This window comes from Cherax quadricarinatus, chromosome 84 (genome assembly GCF_038502225.1).
Source record: "Cherax quadricarinatus isolate ZL_2023a chromosome 84, ASM3850222v1, whole genome shotgun sequence".
In the NCBI taxonomy this organism is placed as follows: domain Eukaryota; kingdom Metazoa; phylum Arthropoda; class Malacostraca; order Decapoda; family Parastacidae; genus Cherax; species Cherax quadricarinatus.
In genome coordinates this window covers 14,065,623-14,087,108 of record NC_091375.1, presented here as the reverse complement: position 1 = coordinate 14,087,108, position 21,486 = coordinate 14,065,623, and the positions used below count along the sequence as shown (strand labels likewise).

At 42.8% G+C, this 21,486-nt stretch overlaps 1 protein-coding gene across 1 annotated transcript in view; it reads left to right on the top strand.

The window, feature by feature from the left end:
• l(2)37Cd (general transcription factor IIIC subunit l(2)37Cd) overlaps positions 1-21,486 on the top strand; it is a 51,992-nt gene that overhangs the window by 28,948 nt on the left and 1,558 nt on the right. The window lies entirely within an intron of this gene.

Sequence of the window (21,486 nt, the reverse complement as noted above, 5' to 3'; positions counted from 1 at the left end):
ATGCCTTGATGCCACTGAAGCTCTTGTTGTCTGAGGAATTTGAGTTACCCCTCTTCTTCCTCTGATCAAACCTGATTACATCCTGTATCCTAGGCAATGTATGACATTTGCTCCATGAATTTTGAACATCTTTAAATGTAATAATACTACTAATAAAACTGGATATGACCCTTGTGGGAAGTGGAACAGAAATCTTCTTTTGTAAGCCATGCATGTTGTAAGAGACGACTAACATGCCGGGAGCAAGGGGCTAGTAACCTCTTCTCCTGTATACATTACTAAAGTTAAAAAGAGAAACTCACATTTTTCTTTTTGGGTCACTGAAATGCGTAGGGAGACACTGGTCAGAGAAATAGCAAACATCGAACTAAAGGTAAAGGAATCTTACAGGAGTCCTGAATCGTGGGAAGAACTAAAAGCCATAAATGAAATCGAAAGAAACCCAAAGTATTTCTTTTCTTATGCCAAATCAAAGTCGAAAACAACATCCAGTATTGGGCCCCTACTTAAACAAGATGGGTCCTACACAGATGACAGCAAGGAAATGAGTGAGCTACTCAAGTCCCAATATGACTCAGCTTTTAGCAAGCCACTAACCAGACTGAGAGTCGAAGATCTAAATGAATTTTTTTATGAGAGAGCCACAGAATTTGGTAAACTAGCCTATCTGATGTTATCCTGACGCCAAATGACTTCGAACAGGTGATAAATGACGTGCCCATGCACTCTGCCCCAGGGCCAGACTCATGGAACTCCGTGTTCATCAAAAACTGCAAGAAGCCCCTATCGCGTGCTTTTACCATCCTATAGAGAGGGAGCATGGACACGGGGGTCGTCCCACAGTTACTAAAAATAACAGACATAGCCCCACTCCACAAAGGGGGCAGTAAAGCAATAGCAAAGAACTACAGACCAATAGCACTAACATCCCATATCATAAAAATCTTTGAAAGGGTCCTAAGAAGCAAGATCGCCACCCATTTAGATACCCATCAGTTACACAACCCAGGGCAACATGGGTTTAGAGCAGGTCACTCCTGTCTGTCCCAACTACTGAATCACTACGACAAGGTCTTAGATGTACTAGAAGACAAAAAGAATGCAGGTGTAATATATACAGACTTTGCAAAAGCCTTCAACAAGTGTGACCATGGCGTAATAGCACACAAAATGCGTGCTAAAGGAATAACAGGAAAAGTTGGTAGATGGATCTACAGTATAATTTCCTCACAAACAGAACTCAAAGAGTAGTAGTCAACAGAGTAAAATCTGAGGCGGCTATGGTGAAAAGCTCTGTTTTGCAAGGCACAGTACTCGCTCCCATCTTGATTCTCATCCTCATATCTGACATAGACAAAGATGTAAGCCACAGCACCGTGTCTTCATTGCAGACGACACCCGAATCTGCATGACAGTGTCTTCCATTGCAGACACTGCAAGGCTCCAGGCGGACATCAACCAAATCTTTCAATGGGCTGCAGAAAACAATATGAAAGTTCAACGATGAGAAATTTTAATTACTCCGATATGGTAAACTTGAGGAAATTAAAACTTCATCAGAGTACAAAACAAATTCCAGCCACAAAATAGAGCAAAAAACCAACGTCAAAGACCTGGGAGGGGCTCTTGATTTAGGGAATTGGATCTGTGTTCCAGTTCCCCGAATTAAGCCTGAATGCCTTCCACATCCCCCCCCCAGGCGCTGTATAATCCTCTGGGTTTAGCGCTTCCCCCTTGATTATAATAATAATAAAAGACCTGGGAGTGATCATGTCAGAGGATCTCACCTTCAAGGACCATAACATTGTGTCAATCGCATCTGCTAGAAAAATGACAGGATGGATAATGAGAACCTTCAAAACTAGGGAGGCCAAGCCCATGATGACACTCTTCAGGTCACTTGTTCTATCTAGGCTGGAATATTGCTGCACACTTAACAGCACCTTTCAAGGCAGGTGAAATTGCTAACCTAGAAAATGTACAGAGAACCTTCACAGCACGCATAACGGAGATAAAACACCTCAATTACTGGGAGCGCTTGAAGTTCCTGAACCTGTACTCCCTGGAATGCAGGCGGGAGAGATACATGATTATATACACCTGGAAAATCCTAGAGGGACTAGTACCGAACTTGCACACGAAAATCACTCACTACGAAAGCAAAAGACTTGGCAGACGATGCAACATCCCCCCAATGAAAAGCAGGGGTGTCACTAGCATGTTAAGAGACAACACAGTAAGTGTCAGGGGCCCGAGACTGTTCACCTGCCTCCCAGCATACATAAGGGGGATTACCAATAGACCCCTGGTTGTCTTCAAGCAGGCACTGGACAAGCACCTAAAGTCAGTACCTGACCAACCAGGCTGTGGCTCATACATTGGATTGCGTGCAGCCAGCAGTAACAGCCTGGTTGATCAGGCTCTGATCAACCATGAGACCTGGTCACACACCGGGCCGCGGGGGCGTTGACCCCCGGAACTCTCTCCAGGTAAACTCCAGGTAAATCCTGCCTCGGTGGGATATGGCCGGTTGTTGAAAGAAGATGACCCCTTGTGAGTTTAGCATTTCTTTATGAACATAATATTTCTAAGCCCAAATATTAAGGCAAATGCCTAGACCTATACAGTATTTATAAACCCATCAAAATACACAAAAAATATATTAATGTCTTAATTCAGTTATTGCATCTAAATCCTTTCAAAGAAGTGCCTTGATGCAGGTGAAGGGCTCTAGGTTCAAGGAATTAGAGCTGCCTTTCCTCCACTCAAACCTAGTTGCTTGCTATGTCTCTCCACACCCCTATTGGCTATATGATCCACATAAATTTAGCTGTGCTTTTCTCTGAATAATAAAAATATGCAAATTAGGAGCTCGTAATCCAGTGAATTGGATTTAGCTTCCCCATCCTTGGATCTGTCCTGAATGTTTCCCCTTTTCCAAGGCACTATATAACTTACAAGTGTTTAGTCTCTCACCTCTAATAATAAAAATTATTGATAAAGGACAGCTCAAACAGCCAAAACTTGTGCTATATGACCCATATGAATTTAGCACTTTCTTTTATTAATAACTAATATCAACTATTTTGGTTCAAGTGTACTGTCTTTATGGTGGTACAGTGATCCCTCGCTTTTCGTAGTTCTCGGCAATCGTAAATTTCGCCAATCATAGGGGTATTTTCATATAAACATGGACTCGCTTTTCATAGGTTGACTCGCGAATAGTAGTTCGTCCGGGACGCGTACGCACAGTGTGAGCCAGGGTGGCCTCCCTACCCAGCCAGTCTGGCATTGTTTACCAGTGAGTGAAGGTCCCCTCAAGTGCTCCTACAAAATATTTCATAATATTCCACTCATTTTAGTGCTTGCAACTACTAAATAAGCTACCATGGCTCTAAAGAAAGCTCCTAGTGCCAAGCCTGTGGTAAAGAAGGTGAGAAATATGTACAGTGACAAAGTCTTGGGCCATTTTCGGGAAGTGTTAGAGACGCCAGAAACAGAGCTCTCTCCACAGTTACTTTGCGAGACAGGACTCCAGTGACTCTCAAGGTGGTCCTAGTGGCATTAAGAAACAGAGAAGAGAAGCAACCCCAGAAAAGCAAATGGTACCTGAGGTGTTGCTGGAAGGGGATTCCCCTTCCAAACTATAAACAATCCAATCTCTCTCCTCCTCCAGTCTCCCATACACTAAGAAGAATCTCCAATAAAGGTAAGTGTTATGCTGTTAATGTTTCATTCATCATTTCCCATTGTATTGTTTATGTACTACATGTATATTTCATGTAAAAAAATTTTTTGTTTTAATACTTCTGGGTGTCAGGAACGGATTAATTGTATTTACATTATTTCTTATGGGGAAAATTGATTCGCAAATCGTAAATTTCATTTATAGTAGCTCCTCCAGGAACGGATTAATTACGAAAAACGAGGGACCACTGTATGTTCATTCACTGGATGAGTGGCACTAATTAAAATTCAAAACTATTATGATGGTATATTCACTCAAGAATAGTGGGACTGCCCAGGCCAGTATAGTAATTCCAGCTCCTGAAAGGAAACATCTGAAGCTGCCATAACTACTCTGGACGGAGGAATTCTTGACAATTTTAAAGTCTTGGCTTTTGCTGACAGATTTCATTACATGAAACTTGATAATGAAGAATGCTTTGTTAGGATTATTAACTCTTAATTAAAAGTTAGTAACCCAATGACACTAGTATGGCTTAATTCTTTTGTGACTTTTTCTCAGAGCACCACCCACAAGTTGTAAACCATAACACGGGCAGGATTGAACCCGCGGTCAGAGAGTCTCAAAACTCCAGACCGCGGGTTCAATCCCGCCCGTGGTATGGTTTGTTTACAATCATGTCATTACGATTTCGTGAGTCATGTTCACAAGTTGTAACTATGTACTGTAATAAAGTTGGTAGAATTACCGACAATATGTAAAGTAAAAGGACACAAGTGCAACTAATGTGACATTTTATTGTGGCAACGTTTTGCTCTCCAGGAGCTTTATCAAGCCATTACAAACAATACATGGACACAGAGGGTATATAAAGGCTCAGAGTGAGGTGCAATACTAGTTGCACTTGTGTCCTTCTACTTTACAACTATGTACTGTTAAGTGAACAAACAAAAGGTGTAAGAAAAGCCCAAGATTATCATCCCAGGATTAAACCCGAGTCCTTAAGTTGTGACTTGAAGGCACTACCACTGAGCTGAGCAATTTATTTAGTGTGATTAGCATGTATATAGCATAAAAGATAAGGTTTTGTTTAGATTTTTAACCTTGAAAGGTTAGCCACCCATGATAACCCAAGAAAGTCAGTGTGTCATCAAGGCCTGTCTGTCTTATTTCCATTGTGATCCTTAAATTTTGTCCCCCAGGATGGTACCCACACAAGTCGACTAACATTCAGGTACCCACTTGCTAGGTAAACGGGACAGGAGGTGTAAGGAAACATGCCCAATGTTTTCACCCGTGTCGGGGATCGAACCACGGACACTGTGTGTGAGGCAAGAGTGTTGCCTACCAGGGCCATGGGACACCATGTAAATGGGATTAGGTCAGGGGTTTCAAATAGAGTTAGAGCTAAAGAAGGAGTAGCAATAATGTTGAAGGATAAGCTATGGCAGGAAAAGAGGGAGTATAAATGTATTAATTCGAGGATTATGTGGAGTAAAATAAAGGTTGGATGTAAAAAGTGGGTTATAGTAAGCATATATCCACCTGGAGAAGAGAGAAGTGTAGAGGAGAGAGAGAGAGAGGGTGTAGTAGGTAAATTTGGGGTGCCAGGGGTAAATGAGATTTGGGAGCCTTTACTTGAGCTATGTGTAGAAAGAGGTTTGGTAATAAGTAATATGTACATATTTTATGAAAGAGAGGATAAATAAATATACAAGGTATGATATAGCACATAATGAAAATAGTTTGTTAGATTATATTTTGGTGGATAAAAGATTGATGGGTAGGCTTCATGATGTACATGTTTATAGAGGGGCAACTGATATATCAGATCATTATTTAGTTGTAGCTACAGTTAAGAGTAAGAGGTAGATGTGACAAAAGGAAAATGGCAACAACAAGAGGGAGGTGAAAGTGTATAAACTAAGGGAGGAGGAAGTTCGGGTGAGATATAAGTAACTATTGGCAGCAAGGTGGGCTAGTGCAAGTATGAGTAGTGGGGGGGTTGAAGAGGGTTGGAATAGTTTTAAAAATGCAGTATTAGAATGTGGGGCAGAAACCTGTGGCTGTAGGAGGGTGGGTGCAGGAGGAAAGAGGAGTGATTGGTGGAATGATGAAGTAAAGGGTGTGATAAAAGAGAAAAGGGTAGCTTATGGGAGGTTTTTACAAAGCAGAAGTTTTATAAGAAGAGCAGAGTATATGAAGAGTAAAAGAAAGGTGAAGAGAGTGGTGAGAGAGTGCAAAAGGAGAGCAGATGATAGAGTGGGAGAGGAACTGTCAAGAAATTTTGATGAAAATAATAAAAAAATTGGAATGAGATAAACAAGTTAAGAAAGCCTAGGGAACAAATGGATTTGTCAGTTAAAAATAGAGTAGGGGAGTTAGTAGATGAGGAGATGGAGGTATTGGGTAGATTGCGGGAATATTTTGAGGAACCTTTAAATGTCGACGAGGAAAGGGAGGCGGTAATTTCATGCATTGGCCAGGGAGGTATACCATCTTTTAGGAATGAAGAAGAGCAGGATGAGAGTGTGGGGGAGGTGCGTGAGGCATTACGTAGAATGAAAGGGGGTAAAGCAGCTGGAACTGACGAGATCATTACAGAAATGTTAAAAGAAGGGGGGTATATAGTGTTGGAGTGGTTGGTATTTTTGCTTAATAAATGTATGAAAGAGGGGAAGGTACCTAGGGATTGGCAGAAAGCATGTATAATTCCTTTATATAAAGGGAAGGGGGACAGAAGAGATTGTAAAAATTATAGAGGAATAAGTTTACCGAGTATACCAGGAAAAGTGTACGGTAGGGTTATTATTAAAAGAATTAGAGGTAAGACAGAATGTAGGATTGAGGATGAGCAAGGAGGTTTTAGAGTGGGTAGGGGATGTGTAGATCAAGTGTTTACATTGAAGCATATATGTGAACAGTATTTAGATAAAGGTAGGGAAATTTTCATTGCATTTATGGATTTAGAAAAGGCATATGATAGAGTTGATAAGGGAGCAATGTGGCAGATGTTATAAGTACAGTATATGGAATAGGTAGTAAGTTACTAAATGCTGTAAAGAGTTTTTATGAGGATAGTGAGGCTCAGGTTAGGGTGTGTAGAAGAGAGGGAGAATACTTCCTGGTAAAACTAGGTTTTAGACAGGGATGTGTAATGTCACCATGGTTGTTTAATATATTTATAGATGGGGTTGTAAAAGAAGTAAATGCTAGGGTGTTGTGGAGAAGGGTGGGATTAAATTATGGGGAATCAAATACAAAATGGGAATTGACACAGTTACTTTTTGCTGATGATACTGTGCTTATGGGAGATTCTAAAGAAAAGTTGCAAAGGTTAGTGAACGAGTTTGGGAATGTGTGTAAAGGTAGAAAGTTGAAAGTGAACATAAAAAGAGTAAGGTGATGAGGGTATCAAATGATTTAGATAAAGAAAAATTGGATATCAAATTGGAGAGGAGTAGTATGGAAGAAGTGAATGTTTTCAGATATTTAGGAGTTGACATGTCAGCAGATGGATTTATGAAGGATGAGGTTAACCATTGAATTGATGAAGGAAAAAAGGTGATTGGTGCATTGAGGTATATGTGGAGACAAAAACATTATTTATGGAGGCAAAGAAGGGAATGTATGAAAGTATAGTGGTACCAACACACTTATATGGGTGTGAAGCTTGGGTTGTAAATGCTGCGGCGAGGAGGCGGTGGAGGTGTCCTGTCTAAGGGCAATGTGTGGTGTAAATATTATGCAGAGAATTCGGAGTGTGGAAATTAGGAGAAGGTGTGGAGTTAATAAAAGTATTGTGTGTGTATTAGTTAGGCTGAAGAGGGGTTGTTGAGGTGGTTTGATCATTTAGAGAGAATGGATCAAAGTAGAATGACATGGAGAGCGTATAAATCTGTAGGGAAAGGAGGGGTAGGGGTTGTCTGTGAAAAGGTTGGAGGGAGGGAGTAAAGAAGGTTTTGTGGGCGAGGGGCTTGGACTTCCAGCAAGCATGCGTGAGCGTTTTAGATAGGAGTGAATGGAGACGAGTGGTATTTGGGACCTAATGAGCTGTTGGAGTGTGAGCAGAGTAATATATAGGGAAGGGATTCAGGGAAACCAGTTATTTTTATATAGCCGGACTTGAGTCCTGGAAATGGGAAGTACAGTGCCTGCACTTTAAAGGAGGGGTTTGGGATATTAGCAGTTTGGAGGGATATGTTGTGTATCTTTATACATATATGCTTCTAAACTGTTGTGTTCTGAGCACCTCTGAAAAAACAGTGATTATGTGTGAGTGTGGTGAAAGTGTTGAATGATGATGAAAGTATTTTCTCTTTGGGGGATTTTCTTTCTTTTTGGGTCACCCTACCTCGGTGGGAGACGGCCGACTTGTTAAAAAAAATTATATATATATATATATATATATATATATATATATATATATATATATATATATATATATATATATATATATATATATATTGCATAATATACAATGTGTGATTTCAATGTTATAAAATATTGTTAAATACAAAGAAAGCCACTAATCTGGCTTTTTAATATTTAATGTATTTCAAAAAGTAAACTAAACTGAATAAATAATTAACTTATTAAGGGGAAGCTCTAAACTTGTAGGGATGGGGGTGAGAGACAATCGGGTACGATACAAGGATCATAGCATACGTAGAACAGTTTCACTATCTCCGTCAAATGATCTTCAGAGTTGCTGCTGGAGTCTACCTGGAGAGTATTTCGGGGATCAACGCCCCCGCGGCCTGGTCCATGACCAGGCCTCCCAGTGGATCAGGGCTTGATCAACCAAGCTGTTACTGTTGTCCGCACGTAGTCCAGCGTCGGTGCCAGCCACGTCCCGGCTGGCTGGCACCGACTTGAGGTGTCTATGCAGCTCCCTCTTGAAGATAACCAGGGGTCTTTGTTTCATTTTGTTTAGTCTATTATCAGAAACAATCCGGATATTGAACACATAACGAAAAGTGGCAAAATATAGTTTTACGAATGACAAGATGATATAATGCTCCCAGTTTGAGTCCAAGCAGAGGATATTGATGGATATAAAGTTGGGAATAACTGAAGGTAGCACCTCTGGTAGACAGGAAGGGACGGACAGGATGTGCAGGGAGTAACAAGGGGAATCTACTCAGGGTAATGAGGCACTCTCAGTGCAACTTTACTGCTGATAGCAACCACAAGTCCTCAGCTTTGTTTTAACCTTGGGAACCAACTAGAACTATCCTCAACCTCCAGCGAGAGGGAATTCATTGCACCCGTCACTGGTTAGTAGTTTACTTACCATGTGAAATTCAAGGTTTGTAACATGTTTACTTCTGTAGTGTATGAGCTGCTCACACCTGTGTCTGGACCTGTATGATCCTCACATCTGTGCCTGGATCTGTATGATCCTCACATCTGTGTCTGGACCTGTATGAGCCTCACATCTGTGCCTGGACCTGTATGATCCTCATATCTGTGTCTGGACTTGTATGAGCCTCACATCTGTGTCTGGACTTGTGTGAGCTGCTCACACCTGTGTTTGGACCTGTATGAGCCTCACACTTGTTTCTAGACCTCACACAAGTCCAGACACAAGTGAGGGCACTAATGTCCCACATCATAAAAATCTTTGAAAGGGTTCTAACAAGCAAGATCGCCACCCACTTAAATACCCATCAGTTACATAACCCAGGGCAGCACAGGTTTAGAACAGGTAGCTCCTGCCTCTCCCAACCATTGGAATACTATGACATGGTCTTGGATGCTCTGGAAGACAAAGAAAATGCAGATGTAGTATACACAGACTTCGCAAAAGCCTTCGACGAGTGCGATCATGGTGTAAAAGCACACAAAATGCGTGATAAAGGAATAACAGGAAAAGTTGGTAGATGGATCCATTACTTTCCAACAAATAGAACACGAAGAGTAATAGTAAACAGTGTAAAGTCATAGGCAACTCTGTTCCACAAGGTACAATACTCGCTCCCATTCTGTTCCTCATCCTTATATATGAATATGAAAATGTATACAAATGCCGACAGGACAGTCTCGGCTGAGTGGTTTAGGGGAGTAGACGTGTGTTGGGCGGGATCTGGACCTACTAATTTGGAGGCCTACCCATTTCTCTCGACTGATAAGTCATCATTAAAACTCATACTGTTGGAAGACAGCTTCAGTATTGTGAGAACTCTTATGTGTGAGTTGTGACTAAGGATATACCTAGTGAAACACTGGAAATAGTTTTCCGTTTTGAAAAGGCCCTCACAGGCCTCTGCTTCCCCTCTGCCTTTCATTTTACCTCAGCCTTTCACCTCTATCAACATACAGTGTAGAGGTGAATTTTGCTAGTCCACTGCTACTCGTGCCTCTGAAAATGCGCACAACTTATCCCTTTACCAACCTGAGGAATAACGACGAGTGTGCAGTCCTACGTGAGTTGGTAACCCAGGTGTGCACACACAGAAAATTCATCTTTCATTCCAAGACACGTGTGCTAGAAGTTCTGCAGGTTTGGAGTAACTATTTGTATGAGTATTGCAGTGTTTGGTAACTCTTTCAGAAGTCTGCCTCAGTCAATGACCTTGAGTGAGGCACTGCATCACGTGACTGAGATTTTCACCCATATTGACTATGTGAAGAGAGGCGAATGTGCGTGCTCAGTTACCCCTGCTGTTCTCCAGTATCCCCCAACTCTCCGCCTTTAAACTCAGCCGTTCGCCTCTATCAGCGTGCAGTGTAGAGGCGTATTTTGCTGCCCCGCTGGTACTCGAATATCTGAGTTCCACACAACTAGTCACCTCTGTCTACCTGAGAAATACGGACGAATCTCCCATCCTGCGTGAGTTGGTGATCCAGACCTGACAGTGCCGCTTGTACCAAATGTGTTACATCTCTAACTGAGGAAGATGACCTGTTATTCTTCTATGCACTGAGTGTTTCTGGGAGGAATGCTGCATAGTTGGAACACAACAAGAGTGGTTAAGAACAATTTAACGAGCATTGCAGTACCTGGTAACTCCTTTCGGAGACGGCTTTTTAACTGTAACATGCCAGAGGTTCATCTATAAACATAGTAAGTTTGTGCTGATTTGTTTGTCCACAGAGTGAAAATTTGTCTGTCATTCCAAGACACGTGTGCTAGATGTGTTAAGTGCTGCGGGTTTGGAGTAATTAACGAGTAGTACAGTGTTGGTAACTCTCGAGACGACTGTGGCCCAGTGAATGACCTTGAAAATGGCACTGCGACCCGCAGGCCACTACACCCATATTGCCTGTGTCTAGCGAGGTAAATATCCCTTCCTTGTCCCTTCTCTCCTATGGAATAAAGGTGGTTTCGCTGACCCAAGAGTAACAGACTAACTCTTCCACCTCAAGCAGCTGAACTAGAAGTGACCTATGGATGTGAACGAAGTAAATGATGGTGAAGGCGAATTCGAACGTTTTAGAAGTAAGGAAGCTTTGAAAAAAGAAAGTGGATTTCAAAGGAGGCTGCAAGAAACAACGAGAGCAACAACAACCATCGCAGAACGGTTAGGCTTGATTTCCCTGCTAACACTGAGTTTGAGGTCAAGTTTAGATGGTTTTACGAAGCTACACTAGACAACCCAGAAGAAAACCTTCGGATTCGCTTTCGTCATGATGACGATAATTACGTTTTTGTTACTAACGACCCAACATTCATAGAAAAACTTCTTACTCATAAATATGCTAACATCCAACTCCAAGCTGCCCCACCAAGATCACCTCAAGTGCTTATTGTTATCCACAATGTCAATAAGTACTTGGATCCTAAATTCCTGTTGTCAGATCAAGTTGCAAACCCTCGTCGACTTCCAAATGATCTGATATTGGCTGAGTGGATTGGCCAAGGGACTCCACCATCATATATCTACTCTCGTGCTGCGCTTAACAGGAGTTACAAATTAGCCTTGTACAAGCCACCTCACCGTAGATGCTACAAGTGTCAGCGCTGGGGTCACATTGCTTGGAAATGTCCAGCTAAGTCACACTGGTGTGCAGTGTGTGTGAAGGCCCATCCTTCTCACCAGTGCTATGGTATGATCAAGAAAAACCAGACCGTTGCATTACAATGTATCAATTGTAAGACTCCAGGAGTCACAGCTGCTCATGCTGACTGCAGAGTGAAAGCTGCCCACATCGCCAGCCGCAGGGCTCCCGCCTCACCAATCACCCCCATGATGAAGCAGTAGGCCTACCAGATACTTCATGTCTGAATACTGACCCATGCCTGATTTCAGACAATGTGGTTGAGCGAGTCACTCTGGGAGTACATCAACAGAGCACGATCACGACTGCTATCAACACTAGTAATGCTGGTGGTGTTGACACCACCTGTCTGGCTGAGTCAGCTGTCAGTCAGCCACCTGACTCAGCTGATCGGGACTTCATACTTCCAGATGAAGCTAGTCTTGCTGGGGTGGTACACAACATGCAGCTGCGCATAACAGTACTGGAGAAGCAACAATGGTGTTTGAAACAACTTGAGCACCACGAGAAAAAACTTACAGAGGTTCCAAATGAGTACATCAACCCACAGATTGTCAGCCATTATGAAAATGAGTGTGTGTGTGTGTGTGTGTGTGTGTGTGTGTGTGTGTGTGTGTGTGTGTGTGTGTGTGTGTGTGTGTGTGTGTGTGTGTGTGAGTGTGGGTGTGTGTGGGTGTGTGTGTGTGTGTGTGTGTGTGGGTGTGTGTGTGTGTGTGTGTGTGTGTGTGTGTGTGTGGGTGGGTGTGTGTGTGTGTGTGTGTGTGTGTGGGTGTGTGTGTGTGTGTGTGTGTGTGTGTGTGTGTGTGTGTGTGTGTGTGTGTGTGTGTGTGTATGTGTGTGTGTGTGTGGGTGTGTGTGTATGTGTGCGCGCGCGCGCTCGTGTGGGTGTATGATCCACTTAATATTTGTATTTATAACTCATTACAATTGTGACCTGGTGTGGACGTATCATTGGTTCATTACTTTGTAATTTGTTCATGACTGTAACCATGTATAGGAGTGAGGCTGATTCATTACCTCTGTAACTTACCATGATTGTGACCAGATCTACCTGGAGTTCATTACCTTTGTAACTAGTTCAGCTATCATAACTTTGGGGTCCAGTCCCTGGACCCATTATGTACCTTTGTAATCTTTTGACTACCGCCCACAGGATGGGTATGTGGTGACTACCGCCCACAGGATGGGTATGTGGTGACTACCGCCCACATTGTCTTCACATCTTTCCTAGTGGATGAGGTAGATACATTGTTGTGGTCTTTGAAGGTGCTGACAGAGTGAATATCAAAATGGTATACAATACCGACAGGTTGGTAGGTAACACACACAGGCAACAGTTAGGTAACTTTATTCTGAAACGTTTCGCCTACACAGTAGATTTCTTCAGTCGAGTACATCGACTGCTCCTGCCTACTTTCTGTACTCGACTGAAGAAGCCTATGTATGTTACCTACCATCCTCATATATGACATAGATGTAAGCCACAGCACTATGTCTTCCTATGTGGATGACACCCGAATCTGCAAGAGAGTGTCACCCACCAAAGACACTGCAAGTCTCCAAGCGGGCATAAACCAAATGTTTAAATGGGCCGCAGAAAACAATATGAAGTTCAATGAAGACAAATTTCAATTACTCTGCTATGGAGAACTCGAGGACATTAAAAATATACGAGTATAAAACAAACTCCAACCACACAATAGAGCAAAAAACTAATGTGAAGGACCTGGGAGTGATAATGTCAGAGGATCTCACTTTCAAGGATCACAACAATGTATCTACCACATCTGCTAGGAAAATGATAGAATGGATAATAAGAACCATCAAAACTAGGAATGCCAAGTCCGTGAGGATTCTCTTCAAATCGCTTCTGCTCTCTGGGCTGGAATACTGCTGTATACTAACAGCCCCTTTCAAGGCTGGCGAAATTGTAGACCCGGAGAATATAGAGATAGCTTTCACGCCACGTATATGTATGATAAAGCACCTAAATTACTGGGAACGGTTGAAGTCCCTTGATTTGTACTCCCTGGAACGCAGGCGAGAAAGATACATGATAACATACACTTAGAAAATCCTAGAGGAACTAGCCTCAAACCTGCAAATGAAAATCACTCCCTATGAAAGCAAAAGACTCGGCAGGAGTTGCAACATTCCCCCGATGAAAAGCAGGGGCGCCACGAGTACACTGAGAGACAACACAATAAGTGTCCGGGGCCCAAGACTGTTCAGTTGCCTCCCAGCATACATAAGGGGGATTACCAATAGACCCCTGACTGTCTTCAAGAAGGCACTGGACAGGCACTTGAAGTCAGTACCTGACCAACTTGGCTGTGGTTCGTATGTTGGTTTACGTGCGGCCGGCAGTAACAGTCTGGTTGATTAGGCCCTGGTCCACGGGGAGGCCTGGTCATGGACCAGGCCGAGGGGGGCCTTGACCCCCGGAATTACCCTCCAGGTAGGCAGACACTGAGATTTTTTTTTGTACACAGAGTGGCTAATGAACCATAACATAAAAAAAAATAAACTCTTAATAAATTCATTAATTTGGTTTCAGATTTGGAAGAAAGAAGCAGCCATGAATTTTACTTATGATAACAGTGTGAATATAAGGGCGTGCATTAGGATTAAAAAGAGAAATACAAATCAAGTGAAAAAGTTTACCATCACTCCTAACAATGGAACATTCCTCTTCGACGACTTTAATTCGGAAATATATGAAATAATTTGGAAAATAATTGATAATGAAGCTATGGAAAAATTTGATCCTAAATACCATGCAGATGACCCAGATTTTAATCCATTTATGATAACTTGGAAAGGTAAAGGGAATGTGCATTCATATATTAATTTATAAATTTGCATAGCTAATTTATAGCAAATATAGATTGTAATTAATATTCCATCTATCATCTTGGAATTTCTTTATGTATAGTAAAAATTACAGTATATTATTTGAGATATATTTTTGCTCTTCCATATTTAACAAAATGATTTCTAAATCACATAAGCTTATGTTAATTTGTATACTTAGGTAATATTTGGTAATATATGCAAGATCCTTTTTGAAACAAGACGATATTTAGTAGAAGTTACTTAAGTTAGTCTCTGATCTAACCTTGTTCCTCCCTGTCTTGACCTTACCTTGTTCCTCCCTGTCTTGACCTTACCTTGTTCCTCCCTGTCTTGACCTTACCTTGTTCCTCCCTGTCTTGACCTTACCTTGTTCCTCCCTGTCTTGACCTTACCTTGTTCCTCCCTGTCTTGACCTTACCTTGTTCCACCCTGTCTTGATTCCTCCCTGTCTTGACCTTACCTTGTTCCTCCCTGTCTTGACCTTACCTTGTTCCCCTTACCTTGTTCCTCCCTGTCTTGACCTTACCTTGTTCCACCCTGTCTTGACCTTACCTTGTTCCTCCCTGTCTTGACCTTACCTTGTTCCTCCCTGTCTTGATCTTACCTTGTTCCTCCCTGTCTTGACCTTACCTTGTTCCTCCCTGTCTTGACCTTACCTTGTTCCTCCCTGTCTTGACCTTACCTTGTTCCTCCCTGTCTTGACCTTACCTTGTTCCTCCCTGTCTTGACCTTACCTTGTTCCTCCCTGTCTTGACCTTACCTTGTTCCTCCCTGTCTTGACCTTACCTTGTTCCTCCCTGTCTTGACCTTACCTTGTTCCTCCCTGTCTTGATCTTACCTTGTTCCACCCTGTCTTGACCTTACCTTGTTCCTCCCTGTCTTGACCTTACCTTGTTCCTCCCTGTCTTGATCTTACCTTGTTCCTCCCTGTCTTGATCTCACCTTGTTCCTCCCTGTCTTGACCTTACCTTGTTCCTCCCTGTCTTGACCTTACCTTGTTCCTCCCTGTCTTGACCTTACCTTGTTCCACCCTGTCTTGACCTTACCTTGTTCCTCCCTGCCTTGATCTTACCTTGTTCCTCCCTGTCTTGACCTTACCTTGTTCCTCTCTGTCTTGACCTTACCTTGTTCCTCCCTGTCTTGACCTTACCTTGTTCCACCCTGTCTTGACCTTACCTTGTTCCTCCCTGTCTTGACCTTACCTTGTTCCTCCCTGTCTTGATCTTACCTTGTTCCTCCCTGTCTTGACCTTACCTTGTTCCTCCCTGTCTTGACCTTACCTTGTTCCTCCCTGTCTTGATCTTACCTTGTTCCTCCCTGTCTTGACCTTACCTTGTTCCTCCCTGTCTTGACCTTACCTTGTTCCTCCCTGTCTTGACCTTACCTTGTTCCTCCCTGTCTTGACCTTACCTTGTTCCTCCCTGTCTTGACCTTACCTTGTTCCTCCCTGTCTTGATCTTACCTTGTTCCTCCCTGTCTTGACCTTACCTTGTTCCTCCCTGTCTTGACCTTACCTTGTTCCTCCCTGTCTTGACCTTACCTTGTTCCTCCCTGTCTTGACCTTACCTTGTTCCTCCCTGTCTTGATCTTACCTTGTTCCTCCCTGTCTTGACCTTACCTTGTTCCTCCCTGTCTTGATCTTACCTTGTTCCTCCCTGTCTTGACCTTACCTTGTTCCTCCCTGTCTTGATCTTACCTTGTTCCTCCCTGTCTTGACCTTACCTTGTTCCTCCCTGTCTTGACCTTACCTTGTTCCTCCCTGTCTTGACCTTACCTTGTTCCTCCCTGTCTTGACCTTACCTTGTTCCTCCCTGTCTTGACCTTACCTTGTTCCTCCCTGTCTTGATGTTACCTTGTTCCTCCCTGTCTTGATCTTACCTTGTTCCTCCCTGTCTTGACCTTACCTTGTTCCTCCCTGTCTTGACCTTACCTTGTTCCTTCCTGTCTTGATCTTACCTTGTTCCTCCCTGTCTTGACCTTACCTTGTTCCTCCCTGTCTTGACCTTACCTTGTTCCTCCCTGTCTTGACCTTACCTTGTTCCTCCCTGTCTTGACCTTACCTTGTTCCTCCCTGTCTTGACCTTACCTTGTTCCTCCCTGTCTTGACCTTACCTTGTTCCTCCCTGTCTTGACCTTACCTTGTTCCTCCCTGTCTTGACCTTACCTTGTTCCTCCCTGTCTTGACCTTACTTTGTTCCTCCCTGTCTTGACCTTGTTCCACCCTGTCTTGACCTTACCTTGTTCCTCCCTGTCTTGACCTTACCTTGTTCCTCCCTGTCTTGACCTTACCTTGTTCCTCCCTGTCTTGACCTTACCTTGTTCCTCCCTGTCTTGACCTTACCTTGTTCCTCCCTGTCTTAACCTTACCTTGTCTCCCTCTGTCTTGTCCTTACCTTGTCTCCCTCTGTCTTGACCTTACCTTGTCTCCCTCTGTCTTGACCTTACCTTGTCTCCCTCTGTCTTGACCTTACCTTGTCTCCCTCTGTCTTGACCTTACCTTGTCTCCCTCTGTCTTGACCTTACCTTGTCTCCCTCTGTCTTGTCCTTATCTTGTCTCCCTCTGTCTTGACCTTACCTTGTCTCCCTCTGTCTTGACCTTACCTTGTCTCCCTCTGTCTTGACCTTACCTTGTCTCCCTCTGTCTTGACCTTACCTTGTCTCCCTCTGTCTTGACCTTACCTTGTCCCTCCCTGTCTTGACCTTACTTTGTCTCCCTCTGTCTTGACCTTACCTTGTCTCCCTCTGTCTTGACATTACCTTGTCTCCCTCTGTCTTGACCTTACCTTGTCTCCCTCTGTCTTGACCTTACCTTGTCTCCCTCTGTCTTGACCTTACCTTGTCTCCCTCTGTCTTGACCTTACCTTGTCTCCCTCTGTCTTGACCTTACCTTGTCTCCCTCTGTCTTGATCTTATCTTGTCTCCCTCTGTCTTGACCTTACCTTGTCTCCCTCTGTCTTGACCTTACCTTGTCTCCTTCTGTCTTGACCTTACCTTGTCTCCCTCTGTCTTGACCTTACCTTGTCCCTCCCTGTCTTGACCTTACTTTGTCTCCCTCTGTCTTGACCTTACCTTGTCTCCCTCTGTCTTGACCTTACCTTGTCTCCCTCTGTCTTGACCTTACCTTGTCTCCCTCTGTCTTGACCTTACCTTGTCTCCCTCTGTCTTGGCCTCACTACTTGGTTAAGTGGACGTCCTCACTAGTATACTTGGCTATGTGGGCGTCCTCACTAATATACTTGGCTGTGTGGACGTCCTCACTAGTATACTTGGCTATGTGGACGTCCTCACGTATACTTGGCTATGTGGACGTCCTCACTAGTATACGTGGCTATATGGACGTCCTCACTAGTATACTTGGCTATGTGGACGTCCTCACTAGTATACTTGGCTATGTGGACGTCCTCACTAGTATACTTGGCTATGTGGACGTCCTCACTAGTATACTTGGCTATGTGGACGTCCTCACTAGTATACTTGGCTATGTGGACGTTCTCACTAGTATACTTGGCTATGTGGACGTCCTCACTAGTATACTTGGCTATGTGGACGTCCTCACTAGTATACTTGGCTATGTGGACGTCCTCACTAGTATACTTGGCTATGTGGACGTCTTCACTAGTATACTTGGCTATGTGGACGTCCTCACTAGTATACTTGGCTATGTGGACGTCCTCACAAGTATACTTGGCTATGTGGGCGTCCTCACTAGTATACTTGGCTATGTGGACGTCCTCACTAGTATATTTGGCTATGTGGACGTCCTCACTAGTGTACTTGGCTTTGTGGACGTCCTCACTAGTATACTTGACTATGTGGACGTCCTCACTAGTATACTTGGCTATGTGAACGTCCTCACTAGTATACTTGGCTATGTGTGCGTCCTCACTAGTATACTTGGCTATGTGGGCGTCCTCACTAGTATACTTGGCTATGTGGACGTCCTCATTAGTATACTTTGCTATGTGGACGTCCTCACAAGTATACTTGGCTATGTGGGCGTCCTCACTAGTATACTTGGCTATGTGGACGTCCTCACTAGTATACTTGGCTATGTGGACGTCCTCACTAGTATACTTGGCTATGTGGACGTCCTCATTAGTATACTTTGCTATGTGGACGTCCTCACAAGTATACTTGGCTATGTGGGCGTCCTCACTAGTATACTTGGCTATGTGGACGTCCTCACTAGTATATTTGGCTATGTGGACGTCCTCACTAGTGTACTTGGCTATGTGGACGTCCTCTCTAGTATACTTGGCTATGTGGACGTTCTCTCTAGTATACTTGGCTATGTGGACGTCCTCACTAGTATACTTGGCTATGTGGACGTCCTCACTAGTATTATTGGCTATGTGGACGTCCTCACTAGTATACTTGGCTATGTGGACGTCCTCACTAGTATACTTTGCTATGTGGACGTCCTCACAAGTATACTTGGCTATGTGGGCGTCCTCACTAGTATACTTGGCTATGTGGACGTCCTCACTAGTATATTTGGCTATGTGGACGTCCTCACTAGTGTACTTGGCTATGTGGACGTCCTCTCTAGTATACTTGGCTATGTGGACGTTCTCTCTAGTATACTTGGCTATGTGGACGTCCTCACTAGTATACTTGGCTATGTGGACGTCCTCACTAGTATTATTGGCTATGTGGACGTCCTCACTAGTATTATTGGCTATGTGGACGTCCTCACTAGTATACTTGGCTATGTGGACGTCCTCACTAGTATACTTGGCTATGTGGGCGTCCTCACTAGTATAATTGATGTTGGCTCAGGAGAGATGGAAACTGAAAAATATTTTATTTTCAGAGTTGTACCTTACATATATGCATATATTTGGTCATGTATATGTATATATTTGGTCATGTATATGTATATATTTGGTCATGTATATGTATATATTTGGTCATGTATATGTATATATTTGGTCATGTATATGATGAAGTATCAAAGACACTTGACAGTGAATTGTATTACAGAGGCCTGAACTTTGTTTAGACCTCTGCAACACAATTGTCCTTTATGATTTGTTAAGTTATACCGTGAATTAAGGAAAGGTCCTGGACTTTACCTTACGAAACAGACAAAGCAAATGTGATAGTAATTATTGACAAGGTAGATTATAGTGGAAAAATGAACGTTATTAGAAGACGAGAGAATTTACGTGTCTCTCAACCCAGCAGATGAGCGCTTGATGGCCAAGGTTGGGACCGCAGGAAGGCGCAGTTCAGTATATGTACTACCTTATTTGACATGACCCATTCTTTAAATTTTTAAACACTTCTTTTGGTAGGTATGTGAATTGTGTATAATTGTCGAAGTCTTCGACAAGGTGTATTTTACGGTTCCATTTGCAGTATTGAGGGTTGAGATCTTTGGTGACAACGGTGCCCCATGACCTGAGGCAAAGCTCTCGCTTCACACTGTGAGGGTCCAGGTTCAATTCCCAGCAAAGAGGTGATAACATTGGACGTGTTTCCCTACACCGGTTGTCCATGTTCACCCATGTAATACCTATTTACAAGGCAGGTGACAAGACCTTAGCTTTGAACTATAGACCAATAAGCCTTACCTCCATAGTGGGAAAATTTATGGAATCAGTAATTGCCGAAGCAGTTCGTACCTATCTTGAAAAGCATAAATTGATTAATAAATCTCAGCATGGTTTTACAAAGGGGTGTTCCTGTCTTAGGAATTTACTAACTTTCTTCACTAAGGTATTTGAGGAGGTAGATCATGGTATTTATTTATTTATTTATTTTATGTCTTTGCAAATTATACATTGAGATTTTGTATTTACAATAGTGGGTTGCAATGCAACCCACTATTGTAAATATGCAATGCATAATATTGTATTATGAATACGATATTATGTATATGGACTTCAGGAAGGCTTTCGATAGAGTTCCACATCAGAGACTATTGAGGAAACTTAAGGCACAAGGAATAGGAGGAGAAATTTTTTCCTGGGTAGAGGCATGGTTGACAAACAGGCAGCAGAGAGTTTGCATAAATGGGGAGAAATCAGAATGGGGGCACGTCACAAGCGGTGTTCCTCAGGGGTCAGTGTTGGGCCCGTTGTTGTTCACAATCTACATAAACGACATAGATGAGGGAATAAATAGCTACATAAGCAAATTTGCTGATGACACCAAAATAGGCCGTCCAATTCATTCTAATGAGGACACTAGAGCACTCCACGAAGATCTGAATAGACTGATGCAATGTTCGGAGAAGTGGCAGATGCAGTTTAATATAAATAAATGCAAAGTTCTAAATGTTGAACAGGAAAATAACCATGCCACATAGAGAGTAAATAATGTAGATCTTGAACATCAAAATGGTATACAATACCGACAGGTTGGTAGGTAAGACACAGAAGCAACAGTTAGGCAACTTTATTGCGAAACGTTTCGCCTACACAGTAGGCTTCTTCAGTTGAATACAGAAATTAGGCAGGAACAGTAGAGATGTGAAGATGATGTAATCAGTCCATCACCCTTGAAGTCAAGGGTGATGGACTGATTACATCGTCTTCACATCTCTACTGTTCCTGCCTACTTTCTGTATTCGACTGAAGAAGCCTACTGTGTAGGCGAAACGTTTCGGAATAAAGTTGCCTAACTGTTGCTTCTGTGTCTTACCTACCAATGTAGATCTTGTAATAATGTTGGTAGAATTACCGACAATATATAAAGGAAAAAGGACACAAGTGCAACAAATGTAACATTTTATTGTGGCAACGTTTCGCTCTTCAGGAGCTTTGTCAAGCTGTTACAAACAGTTGTGCAAGAAAGGTATAAAATACCGACAATATGAAAGTTAAGACACATGTGCAACATCTGGATATCTTTATTGTAGACGTTTCGCCATCCAGTGGCTTTATCAATACAGATTCTAGGACATAATAGGAAGACAGTAGAACTATATACAA